Source organism: Nerophis lumbriciformis, linkage group LG13 (genome assembly GCF_033978685.3).
Source record: "Nerophis lumbriciformis linkage group LG13, RoL_Nlum_v2.1, whole genome shotgun sequence".
Classification (NCBI taxonomy): domain Eukaryota; kingdom Metazoa; phylum Chordata; class Actinopteri; order Syngnathiformes; family Syngnathidae; genus Nerophis; species Nerophis lumbriciformis.
In genome coordinates this window covers 44,516,778-44,544,332 of record NC_084560.2, presented here as the reverse complement: position 1 = coordinate 44,544,332, position 27,555 = coordinate 44,516,778, and positions in this window count along the sequence as shown.

Here is a 27,555-nt window from a genome sequence, read left to right as displayed (position 1 = left end):
CAATTGGTAAATATATATACATAGTTAAATGTTGTTACCCACATACGAAAAACAAGCAGGCACCTGCAGCATATGCCACAACAGAAGAAAAAAAAGAAAAAGAGATGGACACTTTTACGGAGCGGAGAAGGGACGCCTCGCCGGGGTCCGGGACCGAGGCCCCTTCCCCCGAGAGGGCCCCACCGGGAGCCGTAGCTGAGGCGATCCGCGAGAAGGGCCCGACGCACGTCCAGGGTCACCACCGCGCCCACCGCACCGACACCCCGCCTCGTCCGCCTTCGCCGCGGCCGGTGAGAGGTGGCGGGCTTACCTGCCCGCCACCCCCGTGGCCGGGGGCTCGTAACAGGGGTCACTCCGTGCGCTCCGCCAGCGCAGCTTACCTGCCCGCCACCCCTGTCGCCGGGGGCGCGTAACAGGGGTCACTCCGCGCGCAGTGCGCTCACGAAAGGGGTGGGGCTCACCCTGGTTGATATAGACAGCAGCTAGGACGGTGGCCATGGACGTCGGAACCCGCTAAAGAGTGTGTAACAACCCACCTGCCGAATCAACTAGCCCTGAAAATGGATGGCGCTGGAGCGTCGGGCCCATATACCCGGCCGTCGCCGGCAGCGAGACGCGCTTGGAGGTGCGCTCAGCGCGGCTCCCATATGATTGCGCACTGGTGTGTGCGTCTGGGTTGTGACAGCGTGGCACGCGAATGTCTGTGCTGCATTGGATCAGTCTCCTTTCTTTAACAGGCAAAAGCTTTATAACCTCACTAATGCCTTGCATCGTCTATATTAGATATATAACAACGGGCGGGTGCGGGCGGATGCGGTTCTGATCAAATGTTAGATCGGGTGGATTGCGGATGGTTGACGACTTTCTGATGCGGTTGCGGATGAAATAATTGCCTATCCGCGCATCTCTAATATATATATATATATATATATATATATATATATATGAAATACTTGACTTGGTGAATTCTAGCTGTAAATATTCTCCTCCCCTCTTAGCCACGCCCCCCCAACTCCCGAAATCGGAGGTCTCAAGGTTGGCAAGTATGGACTTCCCTAAAAAGACCCTGAAGTAAAAGATGACAAACCATTGCTGGGGTTGTTAATCAAAGCGACAGCTAATATAAGATGATGGAACGTCATCATTATATTTAATCTTCCTCTCCTAAGTCCGTAGTAGTGAATTCAGAAAAGCGTAATTTAGCGCCGACCTTTTTGTCAAAGCTCGCCGGGTCTCCATCTGTGCAAGAGGAGCCGAGAGGAGCGGCGAGGGATGGGGGGGGGGGGGGGTGGAGAATGATGACCCTGGCTAACCGCTTTAGCCTTGCGACTACCTGCTGGTGCAAAAACATTGGGCAGACGTGAAGCCCCCGCATGGTCGAAAGGATCAAACGGGCCCAGAAAACACTACTGCTTGTTTCAAACTGAAACATGGCTGAATGGGGGGAGTGTTGGGGGGGTTCTAGTGCAACATTGCAGGCTAGCAGTAAAATGACAAAAAAAAAAATAGAAAGCAAGAGAATGCTAATAAGCTTGCCAACGCTGCATTCAGAGGTATTTTGGAACACAACTGGGGGGGGGGAGGGAAGGGACTACAAAAAAAAGTGTTCTGTTTGAAGGCTAATCCTTTTTTTGACATTCTTAATTAGAAATCAGCAAAGCTAAACAACGCTACATGCTTATTTGACTTAGACAAACTTTATTGATCCACAAGGGAAATTGTTCCACACAGTAGTTAAGTTACAAAGGATGGAAAGGATAATGCAGGTATTAAGTAGACTAAACATGTACCACAGTAGCAATATAAAATATAACATATGCATTTTTAGTAGGGGTGTAACGGTACGTGTATTTGTATTGAACCGTTTCGGTACGGGGGTTCGGTTCGGAGGTGTACCGAACGAGTTTCCACACGGACATATTAAGTAGCGTAACGCACGTTGTGTAAACAATGCACACCGAGGCACAACACACGGCATGCTAGCAGCATACGTCCTCTTTTCCAAGGACATGTCCTCTTTTGCGGAGCTGTCAGGGCGGAGTTTCTTAAATGCCTCAAATGTCCGGCATTTTGAGTTAGGGTTGCGTGTATTTTCAATGTACGTTCAGGGTTAAGAAGGGGTTGAAAACAAAACAAATTGTGTGAGGGAGGGGCAGAGACAGAGAGAGAGAGAGAGAGAGAGTTATGATAAACGCGCATGAGTTGCCAGACTCTGCTTTTTATCCATAGATTTATCACATTTAATTTTTTATTATCTATAGCAGGGGTGTCAAAAGTGTGCCCCGGAGGCCATTTGCTGCCCACAGCTAATGTTTTAAAGGCCCACGGCACATTCTAAAAATACTATTCAAATAAACAAAAACATAAGAAAAGCTTAAAGGTTAAATGTAATTTATAAAAAGTTGCAATGTTGACTAATAAAACAAAGCTGGGTTTTTTTTCTTCTTTCAAACTGTCATTGCTCAAAACATAAAATTGAATCAAAATCAATGTTATTATGAATTATTGACCTATCCAAGGTTCCCATTACTTCACATCAAATATTCCACTAAGAAAAATATTTTTGGTGGAAGATTTTGCAAATTTGGTAAATAAATAACCCAAAAATTTATATTTTGTTGTTTTCTTACTGTACTGAAAATGAACCGAACCGTGACCTCTAAACCGAGGTACGTACCGAACCGAAATGTTTGTGTATCGTTACACCCCTAATGAGTGCAAATGGTATTCTGACATCCATCCATCCATCCATTTTCTACCGCTTATTCCCTTTTGGGGTCGCGGGGGGCGCTGGAGCCTATCTCAGCTACAATCGGGCGGAAGGCGGGGTACACCCTGGTAAGAGAAATTGCATCGTACATATTGGTTTGCGTCTTATAGCTCTAAAACCCGAATATAAAATAATCTGTTTTTTTACACAGTGTTCCCTATACCCTATAACACTGGCCCTCACCTAAACATTGTTTATCTGGCAATAAAAGTGCACTCCTCCATTTTAAAGTGAATACCACTGCTCCATGATAATACAAAAACTACACTTCTGTTTGTACAAATAATATGCTGGATTTGTCCATCCGTAATTCAGGGCTAATTCAGGAAATAGAAATAACAGTATTACACTAATTTATGAGTTGGTTCTGCTGGTAACTGCGTCTTCCATTGAAATTAATTCAAGTCCATTTAATTAGTGTTTGGCTCCTCCCAAAAAAAAGTCTCATAAAATGTTTGTTTTAAATTACGACTTAGTTAAATTACGAAATTGTTTCAATAAAATCATACCTTTTTCTCGAAATGTTAAAACATTCTTGAAATGTTTTCTTAAAATCGTCACTTTATTCTTGTAAAATTGTTACTTTTGTGTTATAGAATTACGAAATTTTTCTCCTCATTTTCATTATAAATTTTGACAAAAAGAAAAACGTACTTTTAGATCATTAAATATTGTATGAAAAACAATATAATTTACCACTAACAACTACAGTAGTTTTATAAAGTAATGTAGTAATAATTTACCTTGGAGAGCGGACTTCTACGGTATCTCCTACCAGCTGCTTCTCCATCAAACACACCATCTGCAGCTTTTTCATATTTTCATGGATAAATGTTCGCTGCTTCAAACTAAACTTCTTCGCTCTAATGGTTGGGGAAACAAAGTTACGTCGATCTTTAGGGGTAGGATCTTACGGGGTTCATTCTGACATTCGCTACACCAACTAGCGATAGGGAGGCGCGTAACTGATATTTCTGCTCGCAACTTAGAGCATAACAAAAAGATGAGAGACAGCTTATATCTAAAAATACTCATTCTGCAAGGTACTACAATGTAAATCAAAACAACAATGTGTTGGTGTTCACACACACACAATAACACAACACTCCTTCAGCTTCGTTCCCACAGTGTTCCATTCAAGAACTCCTTCAATCTGTTTAATCACTGGCCATACAACAATAGATGATATCTGTCTATTACCTGACACCTGACATGTTAACTACCTCTCTTTGTTTAGAATGTATATTTTCTGCTGGATCTACTCTCTATTTTATGCTGCAGCTTTTACATATACTGTAATATTCTACATGGTAATTGTTATATATTGTATATATTATATAATAATATAATATGATGTATCAGTATATATTTTATACTGAATATATAATATGTAAATATTAGGGGTGTAATGGTAAACAAAAATTTCGGTTCGGTACGTACCTCGGTTTAGAGGTCACGGTTCGGTTCATTTTCGGTACAGTAAGAAAACAACAAAATATACATTTTTGGGTTATTTATTTACCAAATTTGCAAAATCTTCCACCAAAAATATTTTTCTTAGTGGAATATTTGATGTGTGAAGTAATGGGAACCTTGGATAGGTCAATAATTCATAATAACATTGATTTTGATTCAATATTATGTTTTGAGCAATGACAGTTTGAAAGAAAAAAAAAAACAGCTTTATTTTATTAGTCAACATTGCAACTTTTTATAAATTACATTTAACCTTTAAGCTTTTTTTTATGTTTTTGTTTATTTGAATAGTATTTTTAGAATGTGCCGTGTGTCATGACTTGGTCTTGGGTGTTTGCTTTTCCGGGATGCAGCGGAAAGTTGGCACGGGCGAGACGGGAATGAAGGTACATGATTTATTTAAACTATCAAAAAAGGAATAAACGAAAAGCGCGCACAGGGGCGGAGGTTAAACTATGAAACCAAAAGACTATAGCAAAAAAAGTACAAATGAAAAGCACGCACAGTGGCGGAGAACAAACTATGAAAAAACAAAAAGACTATGAACATGGAACAAAAACTTACTTGGCTTAGACAAAAAATAGTTGCATGAAGAATGGACATGGGAAGAAGTGCCAGGCATGGACAGAGCATAAATGTGGTGAGGTCGTCAGAAAGACAAACTGAAAAACACTGAACTTAAATACTACAGACATGATTAACGAAAACAGGTGCGTGACTCAAGACGTGAAACAGGAGCGTGACGTGACAGGTGAAAACTAATGGGTTGCTATGGTGACAATCAAGAGTGCACAATGAGTCCAAACGTGGAACAGGTGAAACTAATGGGGTAATCATGGAAACAAGACAAGGGAGTGAAAAGACAGAAACTAAAGAGTCCTATAACTAAACAAAACATGACTTAAAACAAAACATGATTACACAGACATGACACCGTGGGCCTTTAAAACATTAGCTGTGGGCCGCAAATGGCCTCCGGGGCACACTTTTGACACCCCTGCTATAGATAATAAAAAATTAAAATGTGATAAATCTATGGATAAAAAGCAGATAACTCTCTCTCTCTCTCTGTCTCTGCCCCTCCCTCACCAATGCTGCTGTTTGTTTTGTTTTTAACCCCTTCTTAACCCTGAACGTACATTGAAAATAAACGCAACCCTAACTCAAAATGCCGGACATTTGAGGCATTTAAGAAACTCCGCCCTGACAGCTCCGCAAAAGAGGACATGTCCTTGGAAAAGAGGACGTATGGTCAGTCTATCCTAGCCCGTTAGCTGCTAGCATGCCGTGTGTTGTGCCTCGGTGTGCATTGTTTACACAACGTGCGTTACGCTACTTCATATGTCCGTGTGGAAACTCGTTCGGTACACCGGAACCGGAACCCCCGTACCGAAACGGTTCAATACAAATACACGTACCGTTACACCCCTAACACTCATAGTATATTTTCTCAGACTAACTTCTGGTTCTTGTGAGTTTTTAAGCAGTTCTTATTGCCATTTTTCAAGACATTTAATATTAGCCTATTTTTGGTGTAATTCTATGTGCTTTAAAAGAAAATGTTTCTTATGTGTTGACTGTTTTCATGTCACCGTCACACATACTTGCCAACCTTGAGACCTCCGATTTCGGGAGGTGGGGGGTCGGGGGTGGGGCGGGGCGTGGTTAAGAGGGGAGGAGTATATTGACAGCTAGAATTCAAAAAGTCAAGTATTTCATACACACACATATACATATATATATATATATATATATATATATATATATATATATATATGTCTTAATAAGGTTATCCAAAAAATAGTGCTCGATACCGTAGTAGAGCGCAATATATGTATGTGTGGGAAAAAAAATCACAAGACTACTTCATCTCTACAGGCCTGTTTCATGAGGGGTTCCCTCAATCATCAGGAGATTTTCTCCTGATGATTTAGGGAACCTGATCTCCTGATGATTGAGGGAACCCCTCATGAAACAGGCCTGTAGAGATGAAGTAGTCTTGTGATTTTTTTCCCCACACATACATATATAGATATATATATATATATATATATATATATATATATATATATATATCTACATTCTGAAAATATGCAAACAAAACTGTGTTTAGATAATTGATACTTCAAACTTGCATAAATATAACATGAATATAACATAACTTGGCTTCTGAGAGCTTTAAAATGTAATGAATAAAATGCTAAAGTTGTTGATAAACAAGCAATTATTTTAATAAATAATAATGGTCATTTCAAATGAATTATTAAGATAATTTAAAATTAATTATTTCAAATATGTTTATTTTTATGTACCGGTATAATTCTATGGCTGGATGTAATAAGGAGTCAGAAAAAATACAAATAAAAATACAATTAATTTTGATGTTTTTAACAAAATATAGTAAAAATTTATTTAGTTGTTTTTTTTAAAATTAATAAATATATTTATTTTTAGGTAAGATAAACATCCATCCATTTTCTACCGCTTATAATAATACAATTTATCTCTAGTCTGGATGATTTAGTTCTTGTCACCCTGTTGTCCTCCTGTAGTGAAAAAAGGCTGTCCTCACTCAGGTCCGCATGGAGCTGGAGGGGGCGTGGCCTCCAGCTCCGGCTGAAAACCGGGAGATTTTCGGGAGAATATTTGTCCCGGGAGGTTTTCGGGAGAGGCGCTGAATTTCGGGAGTCTCGGTTGGCAAGTATGATTTAACCTTTAAGCTTTTTTTTATGTTTTTGTTTATTTTAATAGTATTTTTAGAATGTGCCGTGGGCCTTTAAAACATTAGCTGTGGGCCGCAAATGGCCTCCGGGGCACACTTTTGACACCCCTGCTATAGATAATAAAAAATGAAATGTGATAAATCTATGGATAAAAAGCAGATAACTCTCTCTCTCTCTCTCTGTCTCTGCCCCTCCCTCACCAATGCTGCTGTTTGTTTTGTTTTTAACCCCTTCTTAACCCTGAACGTACATTGAAAATACACGCAACCCTAACTCAAAATGCCGGACATTTGAGGCATTTAAGAAACTCCGCCCTGACAGCTCCGCAAAAGAGGACATGTCCTTGGACAAGAGGACGTATGGTCAGTCTATCCTAGCCCGTTAGCTGCTAGCATGCCGTGTGTTGTGCCTCGGTGTGCATTGTTTACACAACGTGCGTTACGCTACTTAATATGTCCGTGTGGAAACTCGTTCGGTACACCGGAACCGGAACCCCCGTACCGAAACGGTTCAATACAAATACACGCACCGTTACACCCCTAACACTCATAGTATATTTTCTCAGACTAACTTCTGGTTCTTTTGAGTTTTTAAGCAGTTCTTATTGCCATTTTTCCTTAGTGCATTTTTCTAGACGTTTAATATTAGCCTATTTTTTGGTGTAATTTGATGTGCTTTAAAAAAAAAAAGTTTCTTATGTGTTGACTGTTTTCATGTCACCGTCACATGATCTACTTGGGCTATTGGTCTTTAATTATGCCCTTATTACGAAACCTTTGAAAATTGTATATTTGATACTGCCAACTACTCCGGTTTTCCCGTAATTCGTACGGTTTTCATCAACCTATTCCGGGTTACGGTTGCAGTGATTAAAAAATACGGTTTTTCATTAATTAAAAAAAAAAAAAGGGTGAAAACTACGCGAATTGCACCTTGTGCAGACAAGATTTTTCGATCGGACACGGAGGAATTAGCGATGTAAAAGACCACGTTGGGACAAAAAAACACAAGTCTAATGCCGTTGCTAGCGATACAAGTGGAAAACTTTCAACGTTTTTCGTCGCCCAAACAGATTCTTTGGATGTGATAAATGCCGAAGTTTTATTTACGGAGGCAATAATTGAGCATGGACTTCCAATCGCACTGGCTGATCACATGGGACAGTTAAATGTTTGTAATGCCACCTTTAAAAATCATTACGCGGTGATCGCGGTCCCAAAAATAAACTTTTCTTGCATGATAATGTCCAGAAAAATTCGCTTTATTTTACTATAGAGTCCTTTTAACGAATGAGTTTGATGGTTTATCACAAAACCTTAAATGAAACTTCTTTCATTTAAGGTTTTGTGATAAACCATCAGTCCTTTGTTCTCCTGCAGCATGCATGCGCTTTGGCCTTGCTTCGTGTTTGGTGCGCAATCCTGCCGGCTGTATTTCACAGCACGACATACTGTTAAAAGTGTTTATACTATTTATGCTTTCAAGTCCAAGTTGAAGAAATCTTGTTAAATGTTGACAGCATAACTACCAAAATACAGAAGTATGTCCTTAATATTTTTGCAGTGCTATTTCTGTTGAAAAGTTCAAATGATGACATTAGAGATGTGATGTGCCACTTTTCAAGTGTCTGATGGCTTCAATTAATTTTCATGAATTTTTCATATTTTGAATTCTTTTGAAAGGCTTACAAAAAAAACGACATTTGAATTGTAATTCCATGCTATTGACAGGACTATTAATTTTAATGAAGTTAGCTTACCATGTTTACAGTATGATAATTGTGATAGAAATGTGAATTTTAGGCACAGAATATTTTTTTACAATTGAACAAGGCAGTAGATTATACAAGCTTGGACAGAAAGTTAATAATGACACCAATTTTTTTTTGAATGGAATTGTTTAGTACTGTTTTACCATTTGTTTACTGTAAAAAGTGTTTATACTTTCAATGAACAAATTGAAGTCTTGTGAAAGGTTGACAGGATAACTGGCATTAACTGTCAAAATAATGTCAAACTATTGAAGTTAGCTTACAGAATAAACATGTCAATCAACCCATATGATTTTTGCTGTAATATTTTTGTTTTGAAAAGTCACTGTGACTGATAGAAAAGTGATGGTTTTAGCAACATTTTAACCTGTCTGAATGCTAATAATCATTTTCCGTCGGGGGGCGAAGCCCTGAACCCTCCACCAGGACTTTGTCCTGGACCTACCGGGGCCTGCGGCCCTTGGACCCTGGCTACTAGGTTTTTCTGATTTCAAAAGTTGGCAGGTATGTGATATGCATAAAAAACTCCAAAAATACTCACTTCATGATAAACATTAGCCGAGTGACTCAGTTCCCATCGGACTGCGGCATCTGCCACGGGATGTCTTCTCACCAGGTGATTTGCTGCAGACACATGGAGACACATGCTTATCTCCTCACTCGGCTGAACATGACATTGGCACACAAGTAAACAAGAGAAGAAAAAACAGGGGTGCACAAACGTGAGCGCTCACTTCACAGAGTGTGACCGCCGGAGTGCCCGAGGGCTGTTGTGTCTGTGATGTTAGCATTGTTTACCCGCGCACGGAGGGGGATTGCTGCACACTTATGGCCTCCATCCTTGCTCTGCATTATTTAGCAGGTGGCTGAGCAGGGGAGCTGCGGAAAGTGCGCCGAAGAGATCGAAGGAGACAGGATCAGATATGACCCATTTTTACTCTCTTTTCATTGATAGGTTTTGATGCATTTTTATTCATTGTCAAAGTGGCTTTAGGGGCCATCAGCCTCTCTTCTTGTCCTCACTTTAATTTGTTTTGGTGGGGGGGGGACGTAGGAATCTGTAAGAATAAGTGGTAAGAGAAAACATTTAGGTATTTTATAACAAAAGTCACAATTTCTGGAAAAAATGTGGATAATGTTTTAATATTGAGAGAAAAACTTAAAATTTCATGGAAGAAATTTCTTACCATGAGAAACTAATTATTATTAGAATAAAGTTTTAAGAGTGTGTGAAAAAGTCAACCTTTTATTTTAAAAAAATGTTGCAAATTTAAGAAGAAATTAATCAAAGCCATAATATTAGGCAAATAAATAGAGGTAAAATCTCATATTTTAGGGTAAAGTTGTCATTATATGACAAAAAAAAAGAAAAAAAGTTATCAGTTTTATGAAAAAAGTAAAAAAAAATATTGGAAATAAATCATAATAATAAAAATAATAAAAAGTCTGAATTTTACAAGAATAAAGATTGTAAAAGAAAAGAAAAATTTCATGAAAAAATGTGGATAATGTTTTAATATTGAGAGAAAAACTTAAAATTTCATGGAAGCAATTTCTTACCATGAGAAACTAATTATTATTAGAATAAAGTTTTAAGAGTGTGTGAAAAAGTCATCCTTTTATTTAAAAAAATGTTGCAAATTTAAGAAGAAATAAATCAAAGCCATAATATTAGGCAAATAGAGGTAAAATCTCATGAAAAAAGTGATATTTTTAGGGTAAAGTTATCATTATGTGACAAAAAAAAAAAGAAAAAAGTTATCACTTTTACGAAAAAAGTAAAATAAAATTATTGGAAATAAATCATAATAATAAAAATAATAAAAAGTCTAAATTTTACAAGAATAAAGATTGTAAAAGAAAAGAAACATGTTTTAATTTTACAATTAAAAAATGGTTTTATTAGAACAACTACCGCATTTTTCGGAGTATAAGTCGCACAGGCAGAAAATGCATAATAAAGAAGGAAAAAAACATATATGTTTACATTTATTTAAAGTTAAAGTTAAAGTACCAATGATTGTCACACACACACTAGGTGTGGCGAAATTATTCTCTGCATTTGACCCATCACCCTTGATCACCCCCTGGGAGGTGAGGGGAGCAGTGAGCAGCAGCGGTGGCCGCGCCCGGGAATAATTTTTGGTGATTCAACCCCCAATTCCAACCCTTGATACTGAGTGCCAAGCAGGGAGGTAATGGGTCCCATTTTTATAGTCTTTGGTATGACTCGGCCGGGGTTTGAACCCACAACCTACCGATCTCAGGGCGGACACTCTAACCACTAGGCCACTGAGTAGGTTATCATTTATTATAAGTCGCACTGGAGTATAAGTCGCATTTTTTGGGGAAATAACTATAACATATAGAACATGCTATACGTTTACCAAACAATCTGTCACTCCTAATCGCTAAATCCCATGAAATCTTATACGTCTAGTCTCTTACGTCAATGAGATCAATAATATTATAATGTGTTCATCATTTCACACATAAGTCGCTCCTGAGTATAAGTCGCACCCCCGGCCAAACTATGAAAAAAACTGCCACTTATAGTCCGAAAAATGCGGTATTCATTATTATTCTAATTTACTTAAAATAAAATCAACATTTGGTTAGAAAACTGTTAAATAAGTGCAGTAAAAATGGTTGTATTTAATGAGTTGGGGCGGTATAGCTCAGTTTATAGAGTGGCCGTGCCAGCAACTTGAGGGTTCCAGGTTCGATCCCCGCTTACGCCATCCTAGTCACTGCCGTTGTGTCCTTGGGCAAGGCACTTGACCCACCTGCTCCCAGTGCCACCCACACTGCTTTAAATGTAACTTAGATATTGGCTTTCACTATGTAAAAGTGCTTTGAGTCACTAGAGAAAAGCGCTATATAAATATAATTCACTTCACTTATAGAATGAGAAAAAAAATAATAATTTCATGAAATTTAAATAATTGTTTTAGCCAAATACTGCATGAAAAAAGTGATTGAGAGAAAAGCCGTAATTTAAGAGAATAACACTGAGTAAGAGTTATGATTCGATGAGGAAAATGAAGTGAATTTTTACGAGAACAAAATCTTCATTCTATGACTATAAAGTAGAAAAGTCCAAACAGTCAAACATTTGGGGGAATAAAGTTCAAAATTCATGGAAGCAATTTCTTACCATGAGAAACTAATTATTATTAGAATAAAGTTTTAAGAGTGTGTGAAAAAGTCATCCTTTTATTTTAAAAAAAGTTGCAAGTTTAAGAAATAAATCAAAGCCATAATATTAGGCAAATAAATAGAGGTCAAATCTCATGAAACAAGTGATATTTTAGGGTAAAGTTGTCATTATATGACAAAAAAAAGAAAGAAAAAAAGTTATCACTTTTACGAAAAAAGTAAAAAAAAAAATATTGGAAATAAATCATAATAATACAAATAATAAAAAGTCTGAATTTTACAAGAATAAAGATTGTAAAAGAAAAGAAAAATGTTTTAATTTTACAATAAAAAAATGGTTTTATTTGAACAACTATTCAATTATTATTTTAATTTACTTAAAAGAAAATCCACATTTGGTTAGAAAACTGTTAAATAAGTGCAGTAAAAATGGTTGTATTTAATGAGTATAGAATGATTTTAAAATGAGAAAAAAAGTAATCATTTTATGAAATCTAAATAATTGCACGAAAAAAGTGATCGAGAGAAAAGCCGTAATTTAAGAGAATAACACTGAGTAAGAGTTATGATTCGATAAGGAAAATGAAGTGAATTTTACGAGAACAAAGTCTTCATTCTATGACAATAAAGTAGAAAAGTCCAAACAGTCAAACATTTGGGGGAATAAAGTTCAAAATTGTATGCAAAATAAAATCAATGTTTGCAGAAAAAATCTATTATTTAACAACAAAGAAATATGTACTTTGAAGAAAATGAAAGTTATAATATGACAATTATGAATTTTTTTCCTGAAACTGTGTCTTTTGTTATAAAAGACACAGTTTCAGGAAAAAATGTGGATAATGTTTTAATATTGAGAGAAAAACTTAAAATTTCATGGAAGCAATTTCTTACCATAAGAAACTAATTATTATTAGAATAAAGTTTTAAGAGTGTGTGAAAAAGTCAACCTTTTATTTAAAAAAGAATTGCAAATTTAAGAAGAAATAAATCAAAGCCATAATATTAGGCAAATAAATAGAGGTCAAATCTCATATTTTAGGGTAAAGTTGTCATTATATGACAAAAAAAAAAAGAAAAAAAGTTATCAGTTTTACGAAAAAAGTAAAACAAAATATTGGAAATAAATCATAATAATAAAAATAATAAAAAGTCTGAATTTTACAAGAATAAAGATTGTAAAAGAAAAGAAAAATGTTTTAATTTTACAATAAAAAATGGTTTTATTAGGACAACTATTCATTATTATTTTAATTTACTTAAAAGAAAATCCACATTTGGTTAGAAAACTGTTAAATAAGTGCAGTAAAAATGGTTGTATTTAATGAGTATAGAATGATTTTAAAATGAGAAAAAAAGTAATCATTTTATGAAATTTAAATAATTGTTTTAGCCAAATACTGCACGAAAAAAGTGATCGAGAGAAAAGCCATAATTTAAGAGTTTTAATATTGAGAGAAAAACTTAAAATTTCATGGAAGCAATTTCTTACCATAAGAAACTAATTATTATTAGAATAAAGTTTTAAGAGTGTGTGAAAAAGTCGTCCTTTTATTAAAAAAAAAAGTTGCAAATTTAAGAAGAAATAAATCAAAGCCATAATATTAGGCAAATAAATAGAGGTCAAATCTCATGAAAAAAGTGATATTTTAGGGTAAAGTTGTCATTATATGACAAAAAAGAAAAGAAAAAAGTTATCACTTTTACGAAAAAAGTAAAAAAAAATATTGGAAATAAATCATAACAATAAAAATAATAAAAAGTCTGAATTTTACAAGAATAAAGATTGTAAAAGAAAATATTTTTTTTTTAATTTTACAATAAAAAATGGTTTTATTAGAACAATTATTCAATTATTATTTTAATTTACTTAAAAGAAAATCAACATTTGGTTAGAAAACTGTTAAATAAGTGCAGTAAAAATGGTTGTATTTAATGAGTATAGAATGATTTTAAAATGAGAAAAAAAGTAATTATTTCATGAAATTTAAATAATTGTTTCAGCCAAATACTGCACGAAAAAAGTGATCGAGAGAAAAGCCATAATTTAAGAGTTTTAATATTGAGAGAAAAACTTAAAATTTCATGGAAGCAATTTCTTACCATGATAAACTAATTATTATTAGAATAAAGTTTTAAGAGTGTGTGAAAAAGTCATCCTTTTATTTAAAAAAAAGTTGCAAATTTAAGAAGAAATAAATCAAAGCCATAATATTAGGCAAATAAATAGAGGTCAAATCTCTTGAAAAAAGTGATATTTTAGGGTAAAGTTGTCATTATATGACAAAAAAGAAAAGAAAAAAAGTTATCACTTTTACGAAAAAAGTAAAAAAAATTATTGGAAATAAATCATAATAATAAAAATAATAAAAAGTCTAAATTTTACAAGAATAAAGATTGTAAAAGAAAAGAAAAATTTCATGAAAAAATGTGGATAATGTTTTAATATTGAGAGAAAAACTTAAAATTTCATGGAAGCAATTTCTTACCAAAAGAAACTAATTATTATCAGAATAAAGTTTTAAGAGTGTGTGAAAAAGTCATCCTTTTATTTAAAAAAAAGTTGCAAATTTAAGAAGGAATAAATCAAAGCCATAATATTAGGCAAATAAATAGAGGTCAAATCTCATGAAAAAAGTGATATTTTAGGGTAAAGTTGTCATTATATGACAAAAAAAAAGAAAAAAAGTTATCAGTTTTACGAAAAAAGTAAAAAAAAATATTGGAAATAAATCATAATAATAAAAATAATAAAAAGTCTGAATTTTACAAGAATAAAGATTGTAGAAGAAAAGAAAAATGTTTTAATTTTACAATAAAAAATGGTTTTATTAGAACAACTATTCATTATTATTTTAATTAATTTAATTAATTTTAAAATTTCATGGAAGCAATTTCTTACCATAAGAAACTAATTATTATTAGAATAAAGTTTTAAGAGTGTGTGAAAAAGTCATCCTTTTATTTTAAAAAAAGTTGCAAATTTAAGAAGAAATAAATCAAAGCCATAATATTAGGCAAATAAATAGAGGTCAAATCTCATATTTTAGGGTAAATTTGTCATTATATGACAAAAAATAAAATAAAAAAAGTTATCAGTTTTACGGAAAAAGTAAAAAAAAATATTGGAAATAAATCATAATAATAAAAATAATAAAACGTCTGAATTTTACAAGAATAAAGATTGTAAAAGAAAAGAAAAATGTTTTAATTTTAATTTACTTAAAAGAAAATCAACATTTGGTTAGAAAACTGTTAAATAAGTGCAGTAAAAATGGTTGTATTTAATGAGTATAGAATGATTTTAAAATGAGAAAAAAAGTAATTATTTCATGAAATTTAAATAGTTGTTTCAGCCAAATACTGCACGAAAAAAGTGATCGAGAGAAAAGCCATAATTTAAGAGTTTTAATATTGAGAGAAAAACTTAAAATTTCACGGAAGCAATTTCTTACCAAAAGAAACTAATTATTATTAGAATAAAGTTTCAAGAGTGTGTGAAAAAGTCATCCTTTTATTTAAAAAAAAGTTGCAAATTTAAGAAGAAATAAATCAAAGCATAATATTAGGCAAATAAATAGAGGTAAAATCTCATATTTTAGGGTAAAGTTGTCATTATATGACAAAAAAAAAAGAAAAAAAGTTATCAGTTTTACGAAAAAAGTAAAAAAAAATATTGGAAATAAATCATAATAATAAAAATAAAAAGTCTGAATTTTACAAGAATAAAGATTGTAAAAGAAAAGAAAAATGTCATGAAAAAATGTGGATAATGTTTTAATATTGAGAGAAAAACTTAAAATTTCATGGAAGCAATTTCTTACCAAAAGAAACTAATTATTATTAGAATAAAGTTTTAAGAGTGTGTGAAAAAGTCATCCTTTTATTTAAAAAAAAGTTGCAAATTTAAGAAGAAATAAATCAAAGCCATAATATTAGGCAAATAGAGGTAAAATCTCATGAAAAAAGTGATATTTTAGGGTAAAGTTGTCATTATGTGACAAAAAAAAAAGAAAAAAAGTTATCAGTTTTACGAAAAAAGTAAAAAAAAATATTGGAAATAAATCATAATAATAAAAATAATAAAAAGTCTGAATTTTACAAGAATAAAGATTGTAAAAGAAAAGAAAAATGTTTTAATTTTAATTTACTTAAAAGAAAATCAACATTTGGTTAGAAAACTGTTAAATAAGTGCAGTAAAAATGGTTGTATTTAATGAGTATAGAATGATTTTAAAATGAGAAAAAAAGTAATCATTTTATGAAATCTAAATAATTGTTTCCGCCAAATACTGCACGAAAAAAGTGATCGAGAAATATGTACTTTGAAGAAAATGAAAGTTATAATATGACAATTATGAGATTTGATCTAATAGGTTGTATTCCTTCTTGTAGGTCAGACAACCAGCCTCTCTTCTTATCCTTACTCTTCATTTTCTGCCGCACAGATGTTGATCCCCTTCCCCCTTTGACTCCCGCCTTAAGTGTCAAAAAGTAGGAGTGAAGGTCTTTTGATTAAGTTTTTTTTAATCGACCGGGCGAGGGGGCGCTCAGGCAGGTGAGCCGCACCTCCACCAATCCAGTTATCTGTGTCTATTACAGAAGGGCAGCTGAAAGCTGGGATAAGTCCTTCCCTCCTTGCAGACGTTGAGGGGGGCACTATCAGCTGCGGACAGGACTTTGAGCCCTGATGAGAAAACGGGTGCAGGGAAATTGAATTAGCTCTTGTGTCTGGCTCTTCATTGATTGCTATTAGAGTCAGCCTGGAGGGGACCGCAAGAAGAAAGTTCAAGTGACCTCATGGTTCCACTTTTGCACCGTGTTGACATTCTGCTCGCTAAGTTGTTGTTCAGAACCGCATGGGGGGCTCGGGTTAGAACTCCAAGATGCAGTAAGCCACATCGGGAAATTAGTTCCACAAAATATTGACCTTAAATTCACTGCAAAAAGTGACATCTAAGTAAGATGAAATATGTCAAATAAAGGTGATATTTGCTTATTTTCTGTCTGATAAGATCATTCTTCTCACTAAGCAGATTTTATGTTAGAGTGTTTTACTTGTTTTAAGTGTCCTGAATGATCTCAGTAAGATATTACAGCTTGTTGCTGAGATTTGATGACCTATATTGAGTAAAACAGGTTTCTTTCGACAGTTACAGCCTTTGTTGGTTTTGGAGTCGCTCTGTCTGGGGGCCGACGGCTCATTTGCAATTGTTTTGTTGTGGTTTGAGATGATTTGTCGTATATTGTTCATGCAGCTGTAGCTCAATTTAATGTTGTTCTTGTTGAATACTTTTCTTAGGGTGTTGTCTTTGGGAAAGTGTTTGTCAATCAGATTGAGGAATTTGTGTCCAATGTTAGTTGAGACGTTTTTGCTGTATGGGGGGTTGTACCAGATGATGTCGTTTCGTTTTCTGTTCTTTTTTGGCTGGTTTCCTGGCGTGGGTTCATAGGTGAGGGTGAAATTGTATCCGCTTTCATCAAGGGCTTTTTGGTACGGGGGGGTCATCTCAAACCACAACAAAACAATTGCAAATGAGCCGTCGGCCCCCAGACAGAGCGACTCCAAAACCAACAAAGGCTGTAACTGTCGAAAGAAACCTGATTGCCCTCTCAACGGGGGGTGCTTACAAACATCAGTTGTCTACCAATCTAAGGTAATACGCAAGGACATTAACACATCCGACACATATGTAGGATTAACCGAGGGAGAATTCAAAACCAGATGGAACAATCACAAGGCTTCTTTCAGGAACAAAAACCTGCGAAATACCACAGAACTCAGCAAACACATTTGGGACCTCAAAGACAATAATGTTGAATATTCAATAACATGGCAAATTCTTGCATCCAGCACACCTTACAATAGTGGTAATAAAAGATGCAACCGATGCTTGAAAGAGAAACTGTTTATTATTTACCGTCCAGACCTGTCATCCCTCAACAAGCGCAGCGAAATTGTATCAGCATGCCGCCACAGACGGAAACACCTCCTAGGTAACACATGAGCCAATCACCACGCCCCTACGCCAGCCTGTACCCACCCACTCTGTGCCCTATACAAACCATGGTATGTGAATGCTCCCATTAAAATCTCCTGATGATTGAGGGAACCCCCTCATGAAACAGGCCTGTAGAGATGAAATAGTCTTGTGATTTTTTTCCCCACACATACATATATTGTATCGAGCACAATTTTTTGGATAACCTTATTAAGACATACATATATATATATATATATATATATATATATATATATATATATATATATATATATATATATATATATATATATATATATATATATATAATTTGATTCCTTAATTTAAGAATATTTTTCAACATATTGAGCAAAAAGGTCTCTTTTTTATACCGAGAAAAATGCACTTGTTATTAGTGAGAATATACTTATTTTAAGGTATTTTGGATTCATTGAGGTTAGCTAATTTTGACAAGCCAAATGTTCTTGTTCTATTGGCAGATAATTTTCCATAGTTCAAATAAAATACCCGTAATTTTTGTATTTTGTTTGTTTTGTTTTTGAACACTGACTTTTTGCAGTGTTGGAACCAGAACTTGAAAACCAATGGTACATTTAAAACCCAAGCTTCAAAGTAAAAAAAAAAAGTACATTTAAACCCCTTGCTCAGGAGTCCTCAATATGCAAACATAGTTTTAATAATTAATCATTTTATTTAAAAAAAATGCACATACGCTCCGTTTAACCCCGTTTACTCTGCATTTTTTTTGCCCCCAAGTGACACAGATTGGATGTTTTTATGCCAGTCTATATGCTCCAAAATGCATAAAATCGGATCTTTTCGCATCAGATTTGGGCCACATCAAGAGGTAGTCGGATTCAGTTTGGAATCTGATTTTTTCCAAATGTGACTGGAGTCTGAACAAAAATTCGACTTGTTTGCAACTGTTCCGTCATCTTTGGTCGAGCTACGTCGTTCGCGTGTGCAGGAAAGACACGGAAATGGGTACGTCAACACAATATCCGGTTTCAGCAGTTTCATTCATCAGTCTTTTTTCGGCAGCTGAATTTTCGGTGCATTATTAGTCAAAAATACTAGGATATATATATATATATATATATATATATATATATATATATATATATATATATATATATATATAATTTGATTCCTTAATTTAAGAATATTTTTCAACATATTGAGCAAAAAGGTCTCTTTTTTATACCGAGAAAAATGCACTTGTTATTAGTGAGAATATACTTATTTTAAGCTATTTTTGGGTTCATTAAGGTTAGCTAATTTTGCTTGTTTTGGAAAGTCTTGACAAGCCAAATTTTCTTGTTCTATTGGCAGATAAGTTTGCAATAAAATAGCTGATTTGACTCGGTGTTTGAGAAAATGGCGGATTGCTTCCCGATGTGACGTCATCGCTCCGAGAGCGAATATTAGAAAGGCGTTTAATTCGCCAAAATTCACCCATTTAGAGTTTGGAAATCGGTTAAAAAAACATATGGTCTTTTTTCTGCAACATCAAGGTATATATTGACGCTTACATAGGTCTGCTGATAATGTTCCCCTTTAACATACCAGGCACGTTCTCAGTTGGTTATTTATGCCTCATATAAACATACTATTCTATATGTTATAGTTATTTGAATGACTCTTACCATAATATGTTACGTTAACATACCAGTTGGTTATTTATGCCTCATATAACATACACTTGTTCAGCCTGTTGTTCACTATTCTTGATTTATTTTAAATTGCCTTTCAAATGTCTATTCTTGCTGTTGGCTTTTATCAAATACATTTCCCCCAAAAAATGCGACTTATATATGTTTGTTTCCTTCTTTATTATGCATTTTCGGCCGGAGCGACTTATACTCCGAAAAATACGGTAGTTGTTCTAATAAAACCATTTTTTATTGTAAAGTTAAAACATTTTTCTTTTCTTTTACAATCTTTATTCTTGTGAAATTTAGACTTTTTACTATTTTTAATATTATGATTTATTTCCAATATTTTTTTTTACTTTTTTCGTAAAAGTGATAACTTTTTTCTTCTTTTTTTTTGTCATATAATGACAACTTTACCCTAAAATATGAGATTTTACCTCTATTTATTTGCCTAATATTATGGCTTTGATTTATTTCTTCTTAAATTTGCAACTTTTTAAAAAAATAAAAGGATGACTTTTTCACACACTCTTAAAACTTTTATTCTAATAATAATTAGTTTCTTATGGTAAGAAATTGCTTCCATGAAATTTTAAGTTTTTCTCTCAATATTAAAACATTATCCACATTTTTTCCTGAAACTGTGTCTTTTGTTATGCTAATGGCCAGAAACTTCCACCCATGGTGATATTCAAAAGGAAGACCTTGCCAAAAGAGACCTTTCCAGCCGGCGTCATCATAAAAGCTAACTCGAAGGGATGGATGAAGAAAAGATGAGCGAGTGGTTAAGGTAAGTTTAAGTTTACGCGAAGAGGCCGGGTGGCTTTTTTCACGCAGCTCCGTCCATGTTGATATACGACTCCATGCGCGCCCACATCACGCTGGTTTTTAATATATTATTAAAGTTTGACTGACCTATCTGACTGTTTTTTTGACATTCCTTTAGCGCAGTTAGATGCGGCTTATAACACGGGGCGGCTTATAGGTGGACAAAGTTTTGAAATATGCCGTTCATTGAAGGCGCGGCTTATAACCCAGGGCGGCTTATGGTGCGGAAAATACGGTACATTGCACTTGAAAAAAATGACAACCAAAATCGTTTAAAATCTCCAATGAAAAATTATTTTTTTTAATAAAAATAAAATATATTTTGTCTGTTAGCCAAGTTTTGCACTTGAAAAAAATTACAACCAAAAATGTTTGAAATCTTCAATGAAATACATTTTTTTTTTAAATAAAAAATAAAAATATTTTGTCTGTTAGCAAACTTTTGCACTTGAAGAAAAATGACAACCAAAAAGGTTTAAAATCTCCAATGAAATAATTTTTTTTTTAATAAAAATTAAATATATTTGGTCTGTTAGCAAAATTTTGCACTTGAAAAAAAATTACAACCAAAAATGTTTAAAATCTTCAAGTTAAATTAAAAAAAAAAAAATTCTCTGTCTATCTGTGTTGACCCTGCGATGAGGTGGCGACTTGTCCAGGGCAGAGGTGGGTAGAGTAGCCAGAAATTGTACTCAAGTAAGAGTACTGTTACTTTAGAGATTCATTACTCAAGTAAAAGTAAGGAGTAGTCACCCAAATATTTACTTGAGTAAAAGTAAAAAGTATGTTGTGAAAAAACTACTCAAGTACTGAGTAACTGATGAGTAACATACACACTCATATCATAAATATATATATATATATATATTGTATATATATATATATATATATATATATATTGTATATATATATATATGTATATATATATATATACACATACATACATATACATAGATATATACAGTTTATTATTTATATGTATTTATTTTTGCTGTTTTTGTTTACATGTTAAAGGTGTTTTAATGAATATACATGCATGTTTAACATAGATTCCTTTCTTTCATGAAGACAAGAATATAAGTTGGTGTATTACCTGATTCTGATGACTTGCGTTGATTGTAATCAGACAGTAGTGATGATAACGTCCACGTTTTCAAATGGAGGAGAAGAAAAGTTCCTCCTTTCTGTCTAATACCACATGAAAGTGGTTGGTTTTTGGCATCTTATTTGTCCAGCTTCCATATTCGTTTTTATACACTTTACAAGAAATATATTGGCGTCAAACTCCGTAGCTTGCTAGCTTGTTTGCGCTGGCTTTCGGAGACTCTTGTTTTGAAAGCGCAAGCGCGATGGAGCGCCACTTTTATTGTGAAGACAGGAACGTCCTCATGTGCGGTCAGTGTTTAGGCTTTGGACGGGATGTACGGTGGAAATAAAAAAGTATATTTTTTCCTGCACACTTTTGATTGATTGATTGGAACTTTTATTAGTAGATTGCACAGTACAGTACATATTCCGTACAATTGACCACTAAATGGTAACACCCGAATACGTTTTTCAACTTGTTTAAGTCAGGTCATGTGACCACCTGGCTCTGTTTGATTGGTCCAACGTCACCAGAGACTGCATCTGATTGGTGGAACGTAGTGAAACGTCACCAGTAAGGCAGGCACTTTGAAGGTCTGTCCGACAGACCAAAACAAACAAAGCGTGCATTAACAGATCGATAAAAATTAGTAGCGAGTAGCGAGCTGAATGTAGATAAAAGTAGCAGAGTAAAAGTAGCGTTCCTTCTCTATAAATATACTCAAGTAAAAGTATGTTGCATTAAAACTACTCTTAGAAGTACAATTTATCCCAAAAGTTACTCAAGTAGATGTAACGGAGTAAATGTAGCGCGTTACTACCCACCTCTGGTCCAGGGTGAACCCCGCCTTCCGCCCGATTGGAGCTGAGATAGGCTCCAGCGACCCCCGCGACCCCAAAGGGAATAAGCGGTAGAAAATGGATGGATGGATGGATGGATTATTCATAAGATCAAAATGACCCCATACTTGTTTTCTAAGTTCCATATGGATGGATAATAAAACAATGGCAAGAACCCTTTGATAACATTTCACTTCAATCCTAACGCTAACAAAATACACACATTTAACCAACCCTAAATACAAATAAAATAAAAAAACGAAAACTTTTCTTAACCTTAGCCTAAAACCCCAAACTGCCCTATTTTAGGTGTGGACTTAAGAAAGTAAAGATGATGTGGTCAAAACCAGACAAGAGAAATTGTAAGAAATTGGATAACAATGCGAGTGAGATGTCTTCTAAATGTGACAACTTCGCTGCCAGATGATGGATGAGGTCTGAACGCACAAACTTCCTGTTTCTCTTGAACGCGGTTTTCAAAGCGGTTTTCAAAGCGGAGGGGAAGAACAATAGGTCACATGAAGAAAGACGCTGCGCTGACCTGAGCGCCTCCACCCCACACACACACACACACACACACACACACACACACACACACACACACACACACACACACACACCACCCTTCCCTGATAGCTATAACCCTACTGATCCATAGAACCATGTGATTTCTCACAGCCAATCACATTAAATCATTAAATACTAAGAAATATATCATGATAATTAGAGGTTTCCGATAATGGCTTTTTTTTTGCAGATATTCTGATATTGTCCAACTCTTAATTACCGATTCCGATATCAAGCGATACCGATATATACAGTGGTGGAATGAACACATTATTAGGGCCCGCATGGCCCATTGCAAAAGGACTCCCACAGGGAGTCCTTATGCAATGGGACATAAGGACCTATTGAATTTCTAAGGTTTTATTATTATTAGGGCCCGCAATGGCCCATTGCAAAAGGACTCCCACAGGGAGTCCTAATGCAATGGGACATAAGGACCTATTGAATTTCTAAGGTTTTATTATTATTAGGGCCCGCAATGGCCCATTGCAAAAGGACTCCCACAGGGAGTCCTTATGCAATGATAAATGATAAATGATAAATGGGTTGTACTTGTATAGCGCTTTTCTACCTTCAAGGTACTCAAAGCGCTTTGACACTACTTCCACATTTACCCATTCACACACACATTCACACACTGATGGAGGGAGCTGCCATGCAAGGCGCTAACCAGCACCCATCAGGAGCAAGGGTGAAGTGTCTTGCTCAGGACACAACGGACATGACGAGGTTGGTACTAGGTGGGGATTGAACCAGGGACCCTCGGGTCGCGCACGGCCACTCTTCCACTGCGCCACGCCGTCCCTAATGGGACATAAGGACCTATTGAATTTCTAAGGTTTTATTATTATTATTAGGGCCCGCAATGGCCCATTGCAAAAGGACTTATGCAATGGGACATAAGGACCTATTGAATTTCTAAGGTTTTATTTATTATTATTATTATTATTATTATTATTCCGCAGCTTTGCGCACTAATTTGACCCCCTTAACATGCTTCAAAACTCACCAAATTTTACACACACATCAGTAATATACGGCAAAACTTTTTATCAAACAACCACACCTCAAAACTCACAATTGCGCTCTAGCGCCCCCTAGGAAAAAAAACAACTAGACTGCCTATATCTCCCACTAGGAATATCGGAGAGACATGAAACAAAAACCTGTATGTAGGTTTGACTTAGACCTAGTTTTCATAATTGTATATCCTCGGGCTAAAATCAACAGGAAGTTGGCAATTCCCCCTTCAAGACAAAAAAGTACTAAAAACAGTCACTTTTGCCTCTTTGAGCTGTAATTTGACCCCCTTAACACGCTTCAAAACTCACCAAACTGAACGCACACATCAGGACTGGCAAAAATTGCGATCTAATAAAAAAACCTAACCCCAAATTTAAAAATTGCGCTCTAGAGCAATTTTTGAATAAAACGGAGAAAAAACTGCTCCTCGGAAGAAAAAAATGACAAAACTGCCTGTAACTCCCACTGGGAAGGTCGGAGAGACATGAAACAAAATCCTCTCCGTAGGTCTCACATAGACCTACATTTCATAAATTGACAACCCCCAGCAAGAATCAACAGGAAGTTTGCTATTACCCCTTCAAAACACATTTTTTGTAAAAACCGGTCACCTTCCTTCAAAAACGAACTCCTGAGCGCGTTTCTCGTTTCGCCTTCAAACTAACACAGGAGAGAGATTGAACCCTTGTGATTACAATGACAGAAGCGCTTTTTTTCTAACTGCTCCGGTTTGGATTTTATGACCCTTCAAAGACCCGCTGCGCTGATGCTGCTGCGCTGCTGTTTTTTTAAGATGGCTGCTTAAAAGCAGGAAGCACCAACGTGCCCACACAATGCAGACAAGGTAGGTACACGAGACAAAAGTATTGGGACACTTCAGACTAAAAGTAGACAAAAGTATTGGGACACTTAGGACTAGCACCTGCCAAATACGCGGGCCCGACCAATGCTGCTTGCAGCTTTAATTATGCCTAATTTTGTTGTGATGCCCCGCTGGATGCATTAAACAATGTAACAAGGTTTTCCAAAATAAATCAACTCAAGTTATGGAAAAAAAATGCCAACATGGCACTGCCATATTTTTATTATTGAAGTCACAAAGTGCATTCTTTTTTTTAACATGCCTCAAAACAGCAGCTTGGAATTTGGGACATGCTCTCCCTGAGAGAGCATGAGGAGGTTGAGGTGGGCGGAGTGGTTTGGGGGTAGCGGGGGGGTGTATATTGTAGCGTCCCGGAAGAGTTAGTGCTGCAAGGGGTTCTGGGTATTTGTTCTGTTGTGTTTATGTTGTGTTACGGTGCGCTTATCCGAGGTCGGGTCGCGGGGGCAGCAGCCTAAGCAGGGAAGCCCAGACTTCCCTCTCCCCAGCCACTTCGTCCAGCTCCTCCCGGGGGATCCCGAGGCGTTCCCAGGCCAGCCGGGAGACATAGTCTTCCCAACGTGTCCTGGGTCTTCCCCGTGGCCTCCTACCGGTCGGACGTGCCCTAAACACCTCCCGAGGGAGGCGATCCTGACCAGATGCCCGAACCACCTCATCTGGCTCCTCTCCATGTGGAGGAGCAGCGGCTTTACTTTGAGCTCCCCCCGGATGGCAGAGCTTCTCACTTCTCACCCTATCTCTAAGGGAGAGCCCCGCCACCCGGCGGAGGAAACTCATTTGGGCCGCTTGTACCCGTGATCTTGTCCTTTCGGTCATAACCCAAAACTCATGAGGATGGGAACGTAGACCGACCGCTAAATTGAGAGCTTTGCCTTCCGGCTCAGCTCCTTCTTCACCACAACGGATCGATACAGCGTCCGCATTACTGAAGACGCCGCACCGATCCGCCTGTCGATCTCACCATCCACTCTTCCCTCACTCGTGAACAAGAAATTTAGGGATTTCAACATCTACGCTCCATAATATCATCAAAAGGTTCAGAGAATCTGGAGAAATCACTGCACGTAAGCGGCATGGCCAAAAACCAACATTGAATGACCGTGACCTTCCATCCCTCAGACGGCACTGTAGCAAAAACCGACATCAATCTCTAAAGGATATCACCACATGGGCTCAGGAACACTTCAGAAAACCACTGTCACTAAATACAGTTGGTCGCTACATCTGTAAGTGCAAGTTAAAGCTCTACTATGCAAAGCCAAAGCCATTTATCAACAACACCCAGAAACGCCGCCGGCTTCTCTGGGCCCGAGATCATCTAAGATGGACTCATGCAAAGTGGAAAAGTGTTCTGTGGTCTGACGAGTCCACATTTCAAAATTGTTTTTGGAAATATTCCGCATCGTGTCATCCGGACCAAAGGGGAAGCGAACCATCCAGACTGTTATCGACGCAAAGTGTAAAAGCCAGCATGTGTGATGGTATGGGGGTGCATTAGTGCCCAAGGCATGGGTAACTTACACATCTGTGAAGGCACCATTAATGCTGAAAGGCACATACAGGTTTTGGAACAACACATGCTGCCATCTAAGCGCCGTCTTTTTCATGGACGCCCCTGCTTATTTCAGCAAGACAATGCCAAGCCACATTCAGCACGTGTTACAACAGTGTGGCTTCGTAAAAAAAAAAGAGTGCGGGTACTAGAGATGCGCGGATAGGCAATTATTTCATCCGCAACCGCATCAGAAAGTCGTCAACCATCCGCCATCCACCCGACCTAACATTTGATCAGAACCGCACCCGCCCGTTGTTATATATCTAATATAGACGATGCAAGGCATTAGTGAGGTTATAAAGCTTTTGCCTGTTAAAGAAAGGAGACTGATCCAATGCAGCACAGACATTCGCGTGCCACGCTGTCACGACCCAGACGCACACCAGTGCGCAATCATATGGGAGCCGCGCTGAGCGCACCTCCAAGCGCGTCTCGCTGCCGGCGACGGCCGGGTATGGGCCCGACGCTCCAGCGCCATCCATTTTCAGGGCTAGTTGAATCGGCAGGTGGGTTGTTACACACTCCTTAGCGGGTTCCGACTTCCATGGCCACCGTCCTGCTGTCTATATCAACCAGGGTGAGCCCCACCCCTTTCGTGAGCGCACCGCGCGCGGAGTGACCCCTGTTACGCGCCCCCCGGCAACAGGGGTGGCGGGCAGGTAAGCTGCGCGGGCGGAGCCCCCGGCCACGGAGGTGGCGGGCAGGTAAGCTGCTTACCTGCTGCGCGTGACGCCGGCCGCGGCGGGGTGTCGGTGCGGTGGGCGCGGTGGTGACCCTGGACGTGCGTCGGGCCCTTCTCGCGGATCGCCTCAGCTACGGCTCCCGGTGGGGCCCTCTCGGGGGAAGGGGCCTCGGTCCCGGACCCCGGCGAGGCGTCCCTTCTCCGCTCCGTAAAAGTGTCCATCTCTTTTCTTTTTTTTTTCTTCTGTTGTGCCTGCTCGTTTTTCGTATGTGGGTAACAACATTTAACTATGTATATATATTTCCGAATTGGTTTAACTGCCACCCGCCTGAATCTATTTAAAATCTAATTTTTTTTTTATTTCAACCGCCCGACCCGACCCGACCCGCGGATAAAATCTAATTTTTTTTCAATTTCATCCGCCCGATCCGCGGATAATCCGCGGACTCCGCGGTTGTGCCCGCAAACCGCGCATCTCTAGCGGGTACTTTCCTGGGCCCGCCTGCAGTCCAGACCTGTCTCCCATCGAAAATGTGTG